The sequence below is a fragment of the Miniopterus natalensis genome, chromosome 16 (assembly GCF_054644295.1).
Source record: "Miniopterus natalensis isolate mMinNat1 chromosome 16, mMinNat1.hap1, whole genome shotgun sequence".
NCBI classification, from domain to species: Eukaryota; Metazoa; Chordata; class Mammalia; order Chiroptera; family Miniopteridae; genus Miniopterus; species Miniopterus natalensis.
In genome coordinates, this window is record NC_142096.1 from 42,282,426 (window position 1) to 42,302,422 (window position 19,997).

At 42.0% G+C, this 19,997-nt stretch overlaps 1 protein-coding gene across 8 annotated transcripts in view; it reads right to left on the reverse strand.

Annotated features, from left to right (window-relative positions):
* Positions 1–19,997, reverse strand: part of PTK2 (protein tyrosine kinase 2) — a 164,565-nt gene that overhangs the window by 136,101 nt on the left and 8,467 nt on the right. For 6 of the 8 annotated variants that reach the window (XM_087825515.1, XM_087825520.1, XM_087825518.1 and 3 more), the window contains exon 2: positions 1,436–1,533. The gene's annotated coding sequence lies outside the window, so the exon portion shown is untranslated. Of the gene's footprint in view, positions 1–1,435; positions 1,534–6,087; positions 6,121–19,997 lie in introns of all 8 variants that reach the window. The other 2 variants (XM_087825517.1, XM_087825516.1) reach the window with 1 other exon arrangement.

Consider the following 19,997-nt stretch of genomic DNA (forward strand, 5'->3'; position numbering starts at 1 on the left):
GCACATACACAGAGCAGGCTCCTCCCGCAGCCAATAAAGAGCAGGGGGAATTGGAAAAACAGGAGCCACACTTCCAGGCCTTGCTAGGAAATTGAAACTGCATGACATAATTTCCTTTCCCTAATACCTAATCTCTGTAGAAATAGAAGTGGGTTTGGGGGAGAAAGGAGAACAAAGGAGGAAAGTGAACGGACCCTCAGAAGGAAATGAAAAAACAATCCAGGGCCCTGCCCCTCGGACGTCTAAGACAAAGACACTGCCGTGGCAGTGGGTTCAATTCCCAGTCAAGGGCACATACTTCGGTTGTGGGTTCGATGCCGGCCCCAGTTGGGGAGCGTGCGGGAGGCAACCAATAGATGTGTCTCTGTCTCCTTCTCCTCCCTTCCTCCCACTCTCTCTAAAATCATTGGAAATAATATCCTTGGGTGAGGATTAAAAAAAAAAAGACACTGCCAAAGTCAAGTTCAACATAAATGATACATTATCGTGAATTCTGAGTCCATGAAGTCCAAGTTCATAAGGCTTTTACCACAGCAACATATTTGTAAAACAAAATGCTTACCCATGCCAACACCCCCCGAGAGATTTACGAATCTTCTATCAACTACCTGTCCTCAATTTACCACTAACCTACCTTCAGAAAGAGCAGTCTGAAATCAGACAAATTAGGACAGAATCTTAATTCTACAACTTCCCACCTGTGAGCATAGAACAAGTTCCAAACTAACAAATTACAAATAATCCCATCTCTCTGGAGCTCAGTTTTCCTCTTGTTAAAATGGGAAAGACACCAATGGATAATCGTTGCTAACACGTATGAGTGCTGAGCACGTTACATGTGTCACAGCATCTTCACCACCAACAGGCAGGGAGGTCCCAGAATAACACTGTCTATCTGAGGGGAAAGCTGGGTTTGGGTAATCAGCAAAGGGTTCGTAAGTGAAGCCCACATCTGCACCCCAGACCCATGAGAATGGGATATTAGTAAAGAGCACACATGCTGAATACACCCGGAGCGTGAATCCAAGTTTCACGGTTACTAACTTAGTAACTCTGAACCTCTCCACATTTTCGTTACGCAAGTGTGAAACGGGGAGAAGAGTCACCCTACTCCCAGGGTTGCTGTGAGGAACCGATTAGTAGTTGTGACTTAGAGTGTTTATCGCACACCGGGCACTATTCTAAAGCATGTGCTGTTATTGTTATTACTAGTAGTAGCAGTATTGTTACCATTGTTATCATGCTGCCCATCTCAAAAATACGCAATGTACACACAGAAGGCACTGCACAACTCACACTTCTTCCCTCACCACTCTGCAAATTCAATACCTTTGGTTTGTTTCTAGTGGGTGTCAAAGTCATCCAGGACAGGTGAAAGAAAAATCAAACAAAACAAAAAACCAACGCATAAGCATAACAAGAGAATTATACTCACAGTTCAGAAGGCTACAGCAGCTCTACGAAGACGTCAATGATGGTTTGCAGGAATATTCCTAGTTTCTCTTTCCTCTTTCCATAGCAGTCAAAGAGAATCTGACAAGAAAGACATGCATGTTAAGAGACCACCTTTACATCACTGCATTTTCAAAGGCCGGCTGTGCTCACCATCTCAGTCAGCTTCGTTACCAACCGTGCTCACTGTGTGGAATGAGGGGTGAAAATGTGATGTCAAGTTCCTGTCTTCAAACCTACATTCTAGTTTCAAAAAATGCATGTGAAATAACTGAAAACTATTGAAACATAATCACAAATTAATATGGCAACAGAATATACACATCTATTTTACCCCCTCCCACTAAAATTAACTAAAGAGATATTTTTTAAAATTTTAAAACAGGACAGGGAGAACTGAAAGGAACAAAATTTTGCAAGCTGTGAGGAAAGCTTAGTTCTAATGAAAGATAGAGACCAAAACAAACAGAAAAAAAGAAGAAGTAAAAACATGGAGGAAACAACAACTATAAAAAGACTGGAAGCATAGTATATGATTCCATGGGCCAAAAAAGGCAGACCCTAAGCCAACAAGGAATCTCTGAGAACCTGCTGCAGTGACACAGCTGTGTCCCAGGAGGCTCACACTGGCAGCACTAATGCAGAGCTGGGGTGAAGGATGTTTGAGCTGCAGCAAGAACTCAACACCATGCCTCCATGTGACTGTCACTCAAGACAGAAGGCTGGAGGGTATTCCCTGGAAAAAGCAGTGTCTGAACTGAAGTCACCCTGCCCAGCTGTACAAAACAGGGGTGAACCTAATCATGGTACACACACTGAACAGTGAACTCTCCAGGTCCCCTATGCTAACCCAGCCCCATCCTCCCGCCCACACACTCAGCTGCCAGAATTCTGCAGAAAAGATACTGGAAGAATATTCTTAGGGAATCTGATCAGTCCAAGAAGAAAAACCTAAAGATACCAACATTGGGGATTCCCAAAAAATGGCCCACCCCAAATATCCTGAGGTCAAGGCATAAGGCCCCATCCATGTGAGAAGGGAGCAAGAAGGAGATAGGAAGCAGGAGAGGAAGGAGGGAGAGGAGGGAAGAAGAGAGAAGAAAGGAAGTAGAAACAGAAACCATACAAACTATCAATCATGGTTTCAATTATGCATGGTCTCCAACATTTTACCTCCTAAGCATCCTATCCCAGAAAGCCACTATAGAAAGTGTCCACCCAAATGTAAGTATAGACAAATATGAGGAAGACATGGGGTATAGAAAACATGAGTTCCAATGGAGAAGAGCTAAGGACAGAGAATCCCCAGGATGAGGGTGAGGGAGGTTCCGGAACGACAGCTGTGCACCAGGAGCAAGAATGAGGTCCAGCAGGAGCAGTCCAGTCCAGAGAAGGGGTGCAGAGGCTGTCTTCACCTTGCCCAAAGGCACCGCACCATCTTTTTACGGTGATTAACCTCTAGATGATGTACTCTAACAAAACAAAGAAGTCAGCCAAGAAAGACAAAGAAGAGATAACATAAACAAGAAACCCAACTCTGAAGAAAAGCCAAAGGATGAGAGCAAAAGACTGTCCGGGAGACAACAGAGTGAAGGGCATAAGGAGCAACCAGCTCAGAAAAGAACAGAGACCTCCACAAAATTGTCTCCCAGAAATAGAACGCAAAAAATAAATGCATCTATGTGACTGACTTAATGGGAAGCTGACTAATAGACTATCAGAAAGTATGGAGAAATAAGCAATAGGTGTAAAAAGAACTAAGAAATGGGGGACTGAGGGGTTACAGAAAGATGGGGATCCCTCCTACCACCCTGTGCATATCCCTATCATAGGCCCCACCCACACAGTAACCAGTGACTGGCTTCCTCTCCCTCACTGGCTGGAGAGGGCCCTGTCTCACCCAGCTGTCACTTTCAGAACCCAGTAGGATGCCTGCTACAAGACTACACACAAAAGCAAAGGTTTTCTTCCACTTATTCATATCCTGAGTACCCACTATACATACTGGCATTCTTCTAGGGAACCAGAATTCAAGGACATACAGGCCTTGCTTGCCCTTAAAGAGTTTAAGCTATTTATACTCCTGAGAAAACAAATATTTATCCTATATCCTCACTCTCTCCAAAAGATAAAATGTTCACCAATGGTCTACTGAGTATTATTAATCCATCTATCATTAGTGGATACAGAGCCCACGACCTGAGGATGCTTTTCTGAGATTATACGCATTATGCAGTATGAAGAGCACCAGGCTGGGCACTAAGAAACCTGGCTTCTAGTACTTTAGAATTGTTACTTTTGAAGAAAAGAAAATCCAAATTCCTCAATATGCTCTGTCAGGCCCTTATTGACCAAACCCAGTCTGACTGGCCAGCCCCACTTCTTGCACCATTGTCTCCTGTGAATTCACCTATTTTCAGTTTCCTCCCCTTGGGCCTTCCTCCTCAGTGCCCCTCCCTCCAGGTTAGATGCCTCTCTTCTGCATTCCCACAGCATTCCTGCCCTCACAGAGCCTGTTTGCAGCATGACTGACACATGCCATGCATTTGACGGGGACTGGAATACACAGTGGTAAGCAGGAGAGACACAGCCCTGCTCCAAAGGACTCATGTGGCATCCCTTCTTGTTTAACACACTTCCTAGAGCAGATGTTAAATCTGGCTGATCTGTTTCTTCCTCCACCCACACAGCAAGATTCCAGGGTCAATGACTGCCTCTTTCAGCTCTGCAACCTCAGGACCTACATACCAGATAAATAATGTAGGCACTATTAAGTACAACTATAGTGAAATAAAGAAAAACTAAAAGCTCCAGTTGGTTGCAGTAGGTAGGTAACACTTGCTGCTCAGCTGACCTTTGACTTTTTTTTTTTTGGCCTCTTTCCTGTTGGAAGTATAAACCCCAAAACGTCATTCACTGAAATCTTGCAAATCTCTGGAACTGGCTTTCTTCTTCCTGCTAAGTGTCAAGGCAGAACATCCCAGTTTCTCCCCAGGTCTGCTCTTGTTCATCACTACATCCAACAGTATGCACTGTTTCAAACATCTAGGGCCTACGATCAACATACATGGACTTGATGCATGGGTGACTTACTAGTGAATGAATGGATGGACACACTGGCTGTCGGTGTGTTTATTTTGTATCTTAAGGAGAACTCAAGCAAGTAACAACAACATTCCATTTTTTCAATTCTAGGCCTACCTCTTCTTGCTACTTTAGCAGCAGGCAATGAATGCTGCATTCGACATTATTTATCCCATGACAATCTATTAAGAATATGAATCTACATATTTTAATTATGAAATTAATAAAATATAAGCATAAACATTTGAACTAGGACAGAAAGCTTAAACATTCAAACAGGACAGAAAGCTGGTATTTCCCAAACTGTATAATTAAAATGTTTAAATTCTTTTATTCCAAATGGAAAAAGAAAAATTAAACTTGGCTCATTATACAATGAAATATATTGCCAGCTCCCTGAAGCTATTTGTAAGCTGGATGCTCTACCTCTTTGGCATAAATGGGTGCATTTTAAGATGGGTCTAAGTAGAGGCTTGAGCTGTTTGGAACTCTTTCCCTTCCTAACAGGCCAACTAAAACTTCCCGCCAGCCACACACCCTGAATCTGTGTGTAATTAACAGGCGCAATATTTCCTTTCATCACCTGCTTGCAATGTTCTCATTTCAATGCACAATCCCACTCAGTCCATTTTCTATCACCCACCTCTAAGTCCGAATAACAACCCCAATCATAGGGATGATGGTGGCTCATGTTGTGGGAAGGTCTGGTATGTTATGCATTCTCCTAAGTGCTTCACAAGCACTAGTTCCTTAATCCTCATAGCGCTAAGTGGTTACAATTACCATTCCCATTTCACATATAAGGAAACGAAATCTTAAAGAAATTAAGAAAATTTCCAAAGTCACACAGCAAACAAGGGAGAGATCAGGGTTTCAAACACCAGCTAATCAGCACTCTTGAAACCATGATGCTCTTCCAGCTTCCCCAATTAACCAGGTAATATTGTTAAAACAATGAATATGACCTGGGCTTTTCAAAGCAAGCATGACAGAAAAACTCTTCCTAAAGCTGAGTAACATTCCATATGGCATACTGACAACATGTAAGACATCTGGCTGGAATTAAGCAGGTAGGCTGAGACCCTGAAAAAGAAATGGTCTGTTGGATGCTATCTGCTAAATAAGGCCCAAACTCACCATTTCTTAACCCAGAACATCCTAACAATTTATTTGTGAAGGTTTCCAATGTCGAAAAAATACAACCACTTCATGTAGGTATCCCTTCCCATAAACTGAGTCTACCAATAGTTTCTGCACTTAGGCCAGCTGCAACCTGTATTCTGAAAGAGCACAGGTCAGAAGTAACTTTCTGAAAGTTACTTAACCAAAAATATATGAAAAATGTAAATATGATTATGAAAATCATGTGGGCCAACAAAAGTTTCATGTTTCAAAATAATTTTCTAGCCAAAAATATTCTAATACGAGACCATGGAGCTGCAGACAGGTGGGGAGACTGGGCCAGTGCTTGGTACAGGGCTGGGATTCCACTGGTACTAAACTACTGACTAAATTTTGAAAAACCAGTATTAACAACAATAATACACTTACTCAGCATAGGAAGGGCCAGGAAAGCCTTAATTCCTGTGGGAAGAGAAAATCAAGATAAGCCAATACTGAGATGAGACAAATGTTAGCATTAGCCCACAAACAATCCTAGAAAGAAACATACACCCAATATACTATACTCAGTACCATTACACAGAAACTTCTCTCTCCAAGATTACCAATATGCTCCAGACTACTCGAGCCAATGGCCATGCTCTGGTCTCACTTGACCCTTCAGCAGCAACTGCTGAGAGCTGGTCCTTGATCCCTTCTCTTGGTTTTCAGGATGCCATCTCTGGTTTTCTTCCTACCTCACGGGTGCTTCTCTTCTTCTCTCAAACCAATTCATTCTGGAGTCCCCAAGGCCCATCCTTTCTCTTCTTGGCTATGTTTACCTCCCAGGCAAGCTCACTTTAAATGCTGTCTCTGTGCTAACAACTTTAAAACTACACTTCTAGGACATACAAGTGGCCAAGAGACATATGAGAAAATGCTCAATTTCGCTAGTCATCAGAGAGATGCAAATTAAAACCACAATGAGGTATCACTTCACACCTGTAAGAACGGTTCCATCAACAAATCAGCAAATGACTTGTGCTGGCGAGGGTATGGAGAAAGGGGAACCTTGGTGCAATGCCAGTGGGAATGCAGGCTGGTGCAGCCACTGTGGAAAACAGTAAGGAGGTTCCTCAAAAAATTAAAAATGGAGCTTCCTTTTGACCCAGTGATCCCACTTCTAGGAATATATCCTAAGAATCCTGCAACACTAATCAGAAAGAATATATGCACCCCTATGTTCATAGCAGCACAGTTTACAATAGCTAAGATCTGGAAACAGCCCAAGTGCCCATCAGTAGATGAGTCGATAAAAAAGCTGTGGGACATTCACACCGTGGAATACTTCGCAGTTGTAAAGAAGAAGGATCTCGTACCTTTTGGGACAGTATGGAAGGACCTGGAGAATATTATGCTAAGTGAAATAAGCCAGGCAGAGAAAGACAAACATCACATGCTCTTGCTTGTATGTGGAATCTAAAGAACTTAATAAACTGATGAACAGAATAGATTCAATGACATGGAAACATAGATCAGACTGATGAATGTCAGAGGAATGGAGGAGGGCAGGTGGGTGGAGAGGGAGAGAGTAACCAAAGAATTTATATGCGTATATGCACAACCCAAGGACACGGACAATGGTGGGGAGAGGGACTGGGCAGGGGGAGGGGACGGGGTAGAATGGGTCATTGGGGAGAAGAAGGGACATCTGTAATATTTTAAACAAAAATACACCAAAAAAATTTAAAAATAAAATTACACCTCTAGCTTAGATCAGTTGCCTGGCTGTCGTGTTGGGCTGACTGTTGTCAACTGCATCACAGCCATGACCTTCCATATTCTCCTGTACATCACAGAGGAAAGGCCAGAACTACATTTCCCCCAAAACCCCTTCCTGCTACAACTCAGGGTTGGAGGTAACTAATAAGGGCACTCATGCAAGACTGGTAAGATGAAAGAACATTATTCTCTGGAGGCAGTTGTGTGCAGAAGCACAGTTGCAGGCAGATGAGTGGGGAGAAAAAAAGAATTCACCTATTTTGGCAGCGAGACCTAGAACAGTTGTACTGAGAATTGCCAGTGGCTTCTGAGAGACGCCAGAAAGCACCTGCTTCAACTAGAGATCAGCAGCAGAGGCTCCAGTTGCCCAAATCACTGATGATCCAGATGAGCTCCAGGGAAGCACTCACTGTAACATCCACTTCCTTCAATTCTGTCAGCCCTTCCAGCAGCAGCCATGGATTCTAATCCCTTGTACAGGCAGACTTCAGATATTGTGGTTGAGTTCCAGACCACCGCAAAAAAGCAAATATTGCAATAAATAAAGCAAGTCACATGAATTTTTTTGGTTTCTCGGTGCATATAAAAGTTATGTTTACACTACAATATAGCCTATTAAGTGAGCAATAGCAGTATGTCTTAAAAATATACAGACCTTAATTTAAAAATACTTTAGTGCTAAAAAATGCTAACCATCATCTGAGCCTTCAGTAAGTCCTAATCTTTTTGCTGGTGGAGGGTCCTGCATCCATGTTGATGGCTGCTGACAGATTGGGGTTGGCTGTTGAAAATTGGGGTGGCCGTGACAATTTCTTAAAGACAATTCCTTTAAGATAATGAAGTTTGCCGCATCAATTGACTTTGCCTTTCCCAAGAGATTTCTCTCTAGTGTGAGATGCTGTTTGATAGCATTTTACCCACAGTAGAGCTTCTTTCAAAATTGGAGTCTGTCCTCTCAAACCCTGCTGCTGCTTTATCAACTCAGTTTATGTAATATTCTAAATCCTTTGTTGTCATTTCAACAATCTCACAGCATCTTCACCAGAGTAGATTCCATCTCAAGAAAAAAACTCTCTTTGCTCATCTGTAAAAATCAACTCCTCATCCATTCAAGTCTGATGGTGAGGTTGCAGCAATTCAGTCCCATCTTCAGGCTCCACTTCAAATTCTAGTTCTCTTGCTATTGCCACCATATCTGTAGTTACTTCTTCCGCTGAGGTCTGGAACTCCTCAAAGTCATCCAAGAGGGTTGGAATAAACTTCTTCCAAACCCCTGCTAACACTGACATATTGGCCTCTTCCTGCGAATCATGAATGTTCTTAGTGGCATCTAGAATGGTGAATCCTTTACAGAAGGTTTTCAATTTATTTACTTTGCCCACATTCATCGGAGGAATCACTATCTATGGAAGTTATAGCCTTACCAAATGCATTTCTTAAATAAGACTTGAAAGTCGAAATGACTTTATCCATGGGCTGCAGAATGGATGTTGTGTTAGTAGGCATGAAAACATTAATCTAGTAGTCCATTCCCATCAGAGCTCTTGGGTGACCAGGTACATTGTCAATGAGCAGAACTCTTTTGAATGGAAATCTTTTTTTCCTGAGCAGTGGGTTTAAACTCTTCAGTAAAATGTGTTGTACACAGATGTGCTATCATCCAGGCTTGGTTGTCCACGTACAGGCGAAGTAGATGAAGCATATTCTTAAGGGCACTAGGATTTTCAGGTGATAAATAAGCCCTGGCTTCAGCTTAAAGTCACAGCTGCATGGGCCCCTGTCAGCCTGTCTTTTAAGCCTGGCACTGACTTCTCCTCTCTAGCTATCAAAGTCCTAGATAGCACATCTTCCTCCAACAGAAGGCCGTTTAATCTACATTGAAAATCTGTTGTTCAGTGGAGCCACTTTCATCAATTACCTTAAATATCCCCACTTTTATGTTAGGGAGACAGCTTCTTTCCTCAAACCTCATGAACCCACCTCTGCTAGCTTCAGACTTTTCTTCTACAGCCTCACCTCTCCCAGCCTTCACAGAACTGAAGAGAGTTAGGGCCTTGCTCTGGATTAGGATTTGGCTTAAGGGAATTCTGTAGCTGGTCTGATCTACCCAGACCACTAAAACTTCCTCTAGATCAGCAATCAGGCTGTTTTGCTTTCTTATCACTTGTGTGTTCATTGGAGTAGCACTTTTAACCTCCTTCAAGAACTTTTCCTTTGCATTCACAACTTGGCTAATTGTTACAAGAGGCCTCCCTTTCAGCCTTTCTTGACTTTCGACATGCCTTCTTCACTAAGCTTAATCATTTCTAGCTTTTAACTTAAAGTGACAGACACGAGACTCTTCCTTTCACTTGAACATTTAAGGGCCATTGCAGGGTTATTAATTGGCCTAATTTCAACAGTGCTGTGCCTCAGAATAGAAAGGCCAGAGGAGAGGGCAAGAGACAGGGAATGGGGGAGCAGTCAGGACACACATGACAAACATGTATTGATTAAGTTCACCATCTTACATGGGCACAGCTGTGGCACCCCAAAACAATTTCACTTGTAACATCAAAGCTCACTGATCAGAGATGACCATGACAAATATAATAATAATGAAAAGTCTGAAATATTCCAAGAATTACCAAAATGTGACACAGAGGCATGAAGTGAGCAAATGCTGTTGAAAAATGGCGCTGATAGGCTAACCATCAACTGGAAGTAAAAAAATAAATAAACTCAAATGTAGACAACCTGCATTTAAACTAAGTTCCTCCTGCGACCTGTTCTAGCAAGTCAATTCCTTAGGATACAACTAACACTATTTTTTTTTCCAAACTGCCACCTAAACTTTGCCATGATCTAAGCCCAAGCAGACTTCAAACTTTTCACCTGCACTAAATCACAATTATCCCCAGCCTGAAATCCTGAGGGTGATAAACTCTTAGACAGTCTAATTTCTACACCATCACTGAATTCCATTATTTCTTATATCTTTGCCATTCATAACACTTTGTGCTTAATGGAAGCCACAATTTTTCTCAACAGGAAAAAAGAAACTTTCTCAGAGAAATGCATTTCCGATGTCTCCCCTGTAAGACCCACCCCCTATAAGGCAGGCACCTCTCCCCAAGTTCAACTCTCTGTAAGGACTGCTATCATATGCAATCTGATTCCTACATAACATATAATCATGCTGATGTCAAGCATGAGGCAATCCCATTTAGGCTCCAGAACACCGTATTTCAACAAGTAATCACCAGCTGCCCTGCTGCTCCTGCACATGTCACCTAAGGGATCACTGTAACAACACAATTTAGGTATTGTTTTATAACTCACTACTCACACATTTCTAAATTGATAGAAAGAACTACACTCATTTTTGGTGTTGGCATATCCTACACTTAACAATGACACCTGTTCATCTCTTGCAGCCATGTGACTATTAAGATAAGCCTAACAGTATAAAACTTTAGATTTGTCTGATGTACAATAGCATGTTGAAAACATTTCATGCCAATTAGAGTCCCAAACACCTGGTTGACCTCTATGTATCAAAATGTGTCTTGCTTTGACTTCGGGAGGGCAGGGGAGGCCAGGGGAAACATTTTAATTGCCAGTTGATATGGTTCAATTTAGGAGACAGCTGCATGTGTTTGCATTTGACTTGGTAGTTTGGGGTGTATTACATTTAAAGTAAGATTCCTGTGATCTGAATGGTTAGCCTCCCCTCATGGCCTCAAACCTCTGCAAATCACCAGGTGTCCACCATCTAACAAGGACTGGCTCCCCCTTGGGGTTGGGGTCCTCTCGATAATCTGATGAAAGCCCCAGAGTCTCCCCCCCAAGGAAATAGCTCACATGCACACACAAGTCTCTTATGATTTCCAAGGTTCATGGGCCTAGGAGTGAATGTTTCCCCTTAAAGCAATTGTTCAATCACTAGTATTTGCTTAAGAGCAAAAGAGCTTCATGAACATGTCACCAAAGGGGAAACCTGGGAGCCATGCTGGACATACCCTGGACTCCTCTCTCGGCCCTGCTGCTGCATTTACCAGCTCAGGGCCTGGAGATGAACTCAGAAACAGGCTTCACATCATCCTCTCTCTCCCACTCCTCAGTTGCACCCTTAAGTAAGGCTTTCTTCACTTATTTGTACAGCATAATTATATAATTAAATCAGACCATCTGAACTTTGCCTGTCACTTTACCAGCAAGATGACATTGGCCAGCCGTTTCCTTAATGACAAAGGGTCGCTCACTCTCCCCTTCTAAAGTACATTACTGTAATACCTCCTTTACTGAGCCTTGTACTCCCAGTCCAACCATCCTCCTGACCCATAAACCTGCTCTGTATCAGAATCAAATACAAACTACATTGACCTTGCCTATAATATCAACTTCACCTCCTTCTCTACCCAACCCATCCTATACTCTAAACTTGGTAAAAACATTCAGCTTCATAAACCCCAGCCAGCCTCTCACACCGCTGCACTTTTGCACAGGTGTGTCCTCTGTCTGGAAGGCATCGTCCATTGACCTTCAACGGGTCCTTTCACATAGCTAGAGCCTGCAGAGGTTGCCACATCTGGTCAGTACCCAGTTTTTGTAGAGTTACAAGGTTAAGGATGATTTTTACCTTTTGAAAGGGCTAAAAAAATAAAATAAAAAAAGTGACAGGTCACATGTGGCCCACAAAGCCTGAAGTGTTTACTATCTGGCAACAGCTGAACTTGACCAGCAATGGGGACATGAGCACTGCTGGCATCACACTGCACACCACTGAACTGTATCAGGCTTGGTCCCCTCAGGTCTGTACTCATTACAAGACAGGTATTCAATAAATGCTGAACAAATGCACAAAGGATCGGGCCTGCAGTAGTAAAACACTATATAAGTCTGTTAAAGATCCAATACTGGCACTTCACATCTGTACCCACTTTACATGGTAACTGTACACATAACCTCAAAGGCTGAGATCACAAGTACAGACTTTATAAATAAGAACACTGGGATTACAGAAACTAGACAACTTGTCAAAAGTCCCATAACCAAAGGCAGAGAGCCAACATTTAGACCTAGATCTTCTGTTTCCTAGATGAGATGTTCTTTCTATTTAGAAAGACCTGCCCCTCTACACAAACTAGGATATCTAGACACCTTCAATAACTAATTCCTGAGGCTTCAGGAAGGGACAAAATTTAATTCCTGACTCATTATTTAATTTTTAAAATTTTCAAATTAATGTTACTTTTCATACACAAACAAAACAAAAGTGAAAAGGATACCCAAAATAAGCACTAGGCTAAATGGCCTTGGAATAACCACAAACCAAAAATTTTCTTTCTTTCCTTTTTTTTAATCAGTCCCTGAGAAAGTAAAATTAAACAGCTTCATTAACAAATTCACTGAAAGGAAGGCAGCTGCATTCCCAGCATGAGCCCTTGTCTGTCAGCTGAGCTCAAACAGGCTGACAGTTGAGACCGTCACTTTTCCGTAGCTTCAGTTTGGGTAGAACAGAGGCCAAGAGCTGATCACTGAGTACATGAACACCTCGACCTCAGCCAGGAAACAACACACGTTTCCAGAGGCAGAAATAAAATATTAGGAACTCTGTTAACTAAAAACCTAGGCTAATCTATTATTCAATATTTTGCATAACCAGGGTATAAACGACACAGAGCTAGTTTAAGTAGCTCGGAGCACAGATGTTTCTAAGTTAGCCAAAGTGAACTATGATGTGGGTCTATTTAAGAGCGTAGGTTGAGCGTCAACCTAGGATCCAGGCGATCGGGGTTCGATTCATGGTCAGGGGCGTGCAGGAGGCAGCTGATCAATGACTCTCTCATCATTGATATTTCTATCTCTCTCTCTCCCTCTCCCTTCCTCTCTCTGAAATCAATAAAGATATATTTTTAAAAATTAATTTAAAAAAAGATACCATTTCAAAGAATTGGTTTCATACACAGCAAATTTTCTGACTACAATCCAATTTTAGAAATAAGTCACAAGGTACATCAAAAAATGCACTCATTTGTAATTTATCAAACACTTTACAGGAATCTTAATGGAAATTAGAAAATATATCTAAATAATGAACATATTTACTGAATGGAACAATAAATGCCTTATGAATTAAATAAAAATACCTCAAATTGAAATTTGGCCCTCAGGTAAAGAAAGATTCCTTAATGAGACAAAAAAAATGCTAATCATAAAAGAAAATATTGATAAAAATGATATTAAAGTTAAGAACTTCAGTTCCAAGACACCTCAAAAGTAAGAAGACCACCAGCTGGAAGAAAAGACAAAGGATTGCTGTGATCCACACACAGAAAGAATGGCTACAGTCAGTAACAAAAACTGAGAAAGGAAAGGAGGCCAATGATTTCACAAGTCCTTCCTAAAATAGAGAAGAGATATGGCCAATAGATTAAAAGAAACTCAACAGCATTAGTAATGAGGGAAATTCAACTTAAAGCCACAAATAGATATTATTACACACTCAACAGAATGGCAAAACTGAAAAGTCAGACAAAATAAACTACTGGCAAGGATGTGGAGCCAGGAGTCATTCTTTCTTATATTTGTGGGGATGTAAATTGGTACAAGTGCTTTGAAAGCAATTTGGCAGCAACCAGTCACGCTGAAGACTGGCCAGCAATCACGTGGATAGGGTGGACATCTACATGCATGTGAGCAGCAGGAAATGTGTAGAGCAGCATCTGCAATAGCGAAAGGCTAGAGACTGCCCAAATGCCCATCAACTATAGGTCAGATAACACATAGTGAAAAATGAATGAACACTCACAATATACACCTCTCAGGTAAGTCTCAGGATCAGAGTTGAGTGCAAAATGGAAATTACATAAAAACACATATAGTGTGACTCCCTTAGTATGAAGTTCAAAGATGGCCAAACTGAGACAAAGGTAAGAAATAGGAAACACAATATTCAGTCAATGACCGCTGTTGTAAGTGCTGAGGATATAGCAGTGAACAGACAGACATTTTGCCCTCAGAATCAAGTGAGAAAGAAAATAAAAATAAGTAAAATACAAACAATATCAGAGGGTGGAAAGGGCTTGGAGGAGAGGCAGCTGGGAGGCTGAGGGGAGGATAGTCATGATGGAGGGAAGTGAGGGGACGTGCTGGGAGCACCAGTGGGCCTTCAGAGGGGTGGATGCTCCATGCTGAAGCTGAGCCATAGGCACCCAGAGTGTGCTTTCTTCTTTTCCACAAGGCCAGAGGCGCACACGGAGGCCTAGCCAATTTGTCCCATCACTTGTGGTCTTCACATTGTATATGATTAAAGAAACAATTAAAAGAATATTTCATTGTACGTGAAATTATCCAAAATTCAAATTTTAGGTCCCAGAAATAAAATTTTATTAAAACCCAGGTAACTCATTCTTGTCCATACCGTTCATGCTGCTCTCACACTACAATGGCAAAAGTGAGGTACTTGTGACAGAGGCCATATGTGGCCTGCAAAGCCTAAAATATTTACTGTCAGGCCCTTCACAGAGAAAGTTTGCCAGCCCTTGAGCTAGAGCATCGGTGGGGACTTGGATGTCCTTCCTCCAGGCTCAGAGCACTCTTGATCTATAACTTACACACACCTTATACATGTTCTTTCATCTCTCTTCAGTATCTCATAAAATCATTTTTAGAAAAAAGACTTAACACATTAAGTATATTTCTCTGATGAACTTTGCTCTATTAAAGTCACATGCGCCCAGCCGGGCATGGCTCAGCAGTTGAGCCTCAACCTAGGATCCAGGTGATCGGGGTTCGATTCCCGGTCAGGGCACATGCCCGGGTTGGGGGCTCGATCCCCAGCAGGGGCGTGCAGGAGGCAGCCGATCAATGACTCTCTCATCATTGATGTTTCTATCTCTCTCTCCCTCTCCTCTCTCTGAAATCAATATATATTTAAAAAAATAAAAATAAATAAAAAATAAAAAAAGTCACATGCTTCTCCTCCTTCCTAATGACCAATTAACACAACAGACTCATAACTGCTCTCAGGAGCATTAAACTAATACAGCAAGGCAAAGCTACCACTTATTCTGACTCAAGTATAAGAAAGACACGCAGGAGGGTGGGCTGGCGGACGGGAGGGAGGGAGGGAGGGGAAAGCTTTCTGCTCCAGGTTCCAAGTCTACGGAGAGACCTCATGGCCTTGCTTACCAGCCAGGTCATTAGGACTACTGGACACCATGCTGCATAACCAACTCGCTGCATGGCCTTAGAAAAAGCTACAGAGCTATACATCTGACTCCTCCCCATCTTTTTTTTTTTCTTCTTCCCATCTTCTTAAAGAAATGTCATAAATCGTTATGTCACATTTTAGCAGGGGCTACAAGATCTGTCCAATGTTAGCAAGTGCCTTCACATCTTTTAAGTATAAACTGATACCTCTGAATAGAGTTAACAATATTAATTAAATAATAATTGTTAAAGGTGGTGATGAATACACAGGGAGTTCATTACAACAGTCCATTCTCACATGTCTGAAAACTTCCAAAGTTTTCAAATAAAACTGAAGATTCGTATTTTAACTTTAATTATAGTGAAAGTATAATACCCATGTAATAGAAACTGTCACACAATTCCCATTTATGCATCTTTCAAAACCTCCAGTACAAAATCATTTTCCACTATCCTTACTACTGGCAACTGAAAAAAATAGATGCTGATTTAAAAATTTATGTGAAGACACACACTGAACCTTCTGATCCTAACAGAAAAGGAAGAAGCTGTCATCAATGACTGAAAAAGTGAACAGACATTCATCCAGCGGGAAACAGGTCGTATTACCACAAAGTCCTCTGAGTCCTTGTCAGAGCCCCATTACAACACCTACTTCTTTCATTTTAATGCGTCAGAAAGGCATTTTGTCCCAGCTTTTTGATGGATAGATGGATGGATGGATGGATGGATGGATGGATGGATGGATGGATGGATGGATGGATGGATGGACGGGTGAGTGGGAGGGAGGGAGGCAGGGAGCAAGCCACAAGCCTGTGCCCTCTATTTTCTGTGCGTTGAGCAATAATGTTATAAACTGAGCGGAGATGCAGGGAGGACTGAGAACTCTGAAAACTGGCAAACTTTTCATGTAAATATTTACTTTTAATAATGATTACCTTTTGTGGAACATTTCAGAAGGCTGGGCACTAGTGAGCAACAGAACCTCACATGCTAGGTGTCATTTAATTCCCCATCAGCCTACAGTTCTATTATTTGGCCAATTCAACTGACAAGAAAACAGAGATTAGAGAAGTTAACAAAGTAGTCCAAAATCACAGAGCCAGAATCTACCCCAAGGCCATACTCCTAACCACTGCACTCCCCAGTAGATATTCATTTTCAAAATAAGTCAGGCAATGCCATCTAATGAGCCATATTTTGGAAAGCAATGTCTTGCCACTCAAAGTGGGGTCTCCAGACCACTAGCACTGGCACCAGCTGGGAGCCTGCCAGAAATGCAAGACCTGATACCCCACTCCAGACAGACTGGACTTGAACCTAAAACTGAACAAGATCCACAGGCAATGTGTGCACACATCAAAGTCTGAGAGGCCCTGATGCAGCATAAGCACACCTCTATTTTAAGGGAGATTACCCAGTTCAGACACATGGCCTATTACAGTTAAACTGAGCTTTCATCTCTGCTGCTTGCTCTCTGATCCCAAAACAAAGGAAGACAAGTGTGGGCAGGCAGCCATGACGAGGGTTAAAATGACCAGCCCTTGTCTGTGGCCCTGACTTTTCCCCTCTGGCCACCCTAGTCCCTCTGTTCTCAACTCTCTGACAGAGCCTAAGCAGCCACAGCCCCACTTCCTGCCGTGAATGAACTTTCCTCCTGGAGTTAACAACCAAGTCACCGTACCCCCAAAAGGCTAGAAATATGTCTAGTAAGGGTCAGGGCCTATCCACAGCATGGAAAGCTGGCAGAGAGGGACAGCGCGGCTGCTTCCGCGTGTCTGGTCCCAACTGCAAACACTCTCCAAAGACTGGAGCTCAGTGAGCAAAGAGAGGTTCCAACGCATCCCTAATAATAGTACTACTCTTACTAATTAGCAGGAATTACTGAGTGAATAGATGGAATATTCTTTTAGGTTTTCCTTTCATGACATTTTCTTAAATCTGTGGTTTCTGCCACCTCTCTTGATACAAGAATCTAATTTATGGTGCAGTAAACCAATCTCTGCACGTTCATCTATCTTTGCCCTTACTTCTACTTAGAACACTCTCCCCATCATTCCCCCCTCCACCAAGCTAATTCCTACTGACTCTTCCAGAGAGGGGATGCAGACCTCCTGCAAGTCCCCGAAGTCCCCTGCAGCTTTGCAAAGCACTTGAAACATGGTGTTGCAACTGCCTATTTACTAGACTATGACCCCCAAGCGCAGGGATTCAAATCAACATATAATAAATGTTTTAGTCTCAGCTAAATTTGGACGCTATCAGTACCCAGTGGATTCTACTTAGTGCACCACCTGCACCAGTCTGCGAACCCCCATGGTACCTCCTGGGGCTTCACAACAAGCCTATAAAGGGGCTCAATCATCTGTTTTAGCAGCAGGCAGATTTCAGAAAAGGTCAAACTTTAAGCAGCAAGGGCACCTGTATTCGTGGTTCTCAATGCAGACCAGTGTGCCACGGCCAGTCCCACAATGTTCTCAGCCTAGCCAGTGCTGTCCAATAGAACTTCGTGCAATGATGAAAATGCTTTCTTTACACTAGCCACATGTGGGGACTAAGCACTTGAAATGGGGCTAGTGTGACTGTGGAATAGAGCTTTCAACTTAATTTTAATTTTAATAGCCACATGTGGGGTAGTGGCTACTATAGGAGATAGCAGGTACAAGTCTACATAGTAGACACTGGAGTAGAAATTTTAAAGTTTCCTTGGTTCCTAACCGCAGGCTATGTTATTTGGTCCAAACTTCCCCCTGAAAAAGACTTAAAAAGATGGATGGAATAATTTAATCTTAAAAGCAATCAGAAACTGATAAGACAATAAGGAAATACCGGGACAAAATTAAAGTGAAATCAGGAACCCGAAGAGATAAACACACATAGAAACCACCTTTGCCCTGAAGTCATTTGCCAATTCTGAAATTTTCAACTTTCCTTTTCACAACAGTACAGGGAAAGGGAGACAGGAATCAAAGGCTGAATCCCCCAAAGTGTCTAACCCAACCTCAATAAACAGGATCCCATAGGCTACCCAGCTCAGGATGAGAACAAACCAAAAGTGAACCATTTCTAGTAGAATTACAGCTCTGGATGGTCGAAAGATCCTCAAGCTTTGAACTTGATTTAATGTGATCCCAGACTGGTTGAAGCAAAAACAAATGCTCTCGGAAGGCAGCTACCTTTATTTTAGGCCTCAAATAACTTGGGTCCGTATGCCACACCATAAATAAAAATGATCTCAAAATGAATCATAGGCCTAAATGTAAAACCTTAAACTAAAAATCTTCTAGGGGCAGGGGAAATGGGAGAACATCTTTGTAGCCTAAAGTCATACAAAGGTTTCTTAAATATGACACCAAAAAAGCATAATCCATAAAACAATAAATTGATCAGTAGGACATCATCAAAATCTCTAACTTCTGCCCTTCAGGACACTGTTAAGAGAATGAAAAAACATGCCACAGCATGGGCCAAAGGCACTGCTCGAAACTATATAAAGAACCCACCAATAAGAAAAAAATTTTTTTTAATGGGCAAAATATTTGAACACCAAAGATACAGGGATGGCAAATAAGCATAAAAAGATACTCAACATTATTAGGCACTTGGGAAATTAAAACCACAATGCAATACCACTAGACACTTATTTCAATTGCTAAAATTTAAAAGACTGCCCTGGCCCTCGCCAGTCTGGCTCACTGGTTAGAGTGTCGGCCCACAGACTGAAGGGTCCGGTTCGATTCTGGCCAAGGGCACATACCTCGGTTGCAGCTCAATGCCCAGCCCTAGCTGGTGTGCGTGTGCAGGAAGCAACCAATTGATGTGTCTCTCTTGCATCGATGTTTCTCTCTCTCTCAAGGGCAATGGAAAAAGTATCCTCGGGTGAGGATTAAAAAAAAAAAAAAAGACTCTATCAAGTGTTACCCTACAGGAGCTCTCATACACTGCTGATGGGAAGGTAAAATGGTACAGCCACTCTAGAACAGTGTGGTACTTTCTGAAGAAACTAAACATACACCTCCAACATGATCCTAGATCTAACCATTCCCAGGAGAATGAAAACCTATGCCCACAAGACTTACACAAAAACATTCCTAGATTTTATTTGCAATACCCCAAAACTAGAAACAATTCTCCCCACATTGATCTATACATTCAAAGTAATCCCAAATATATACAGAAGAATTTTTGTGGAAGTTGACAAGTGATTCTCAAACATGTATAGATCCACAAAGATCAAGGATAGCCAAGATACACTTGAAGGAAAGCCCAGGGAGAAGAGTGCCACAGTGCACTAAGACTTAGTATAAAGCTAAGGTAATTCAGGTAGCTTAATACCTGGAATTGAATAGAGTCCAAAAACAGATGCACGTGTATATGGACCT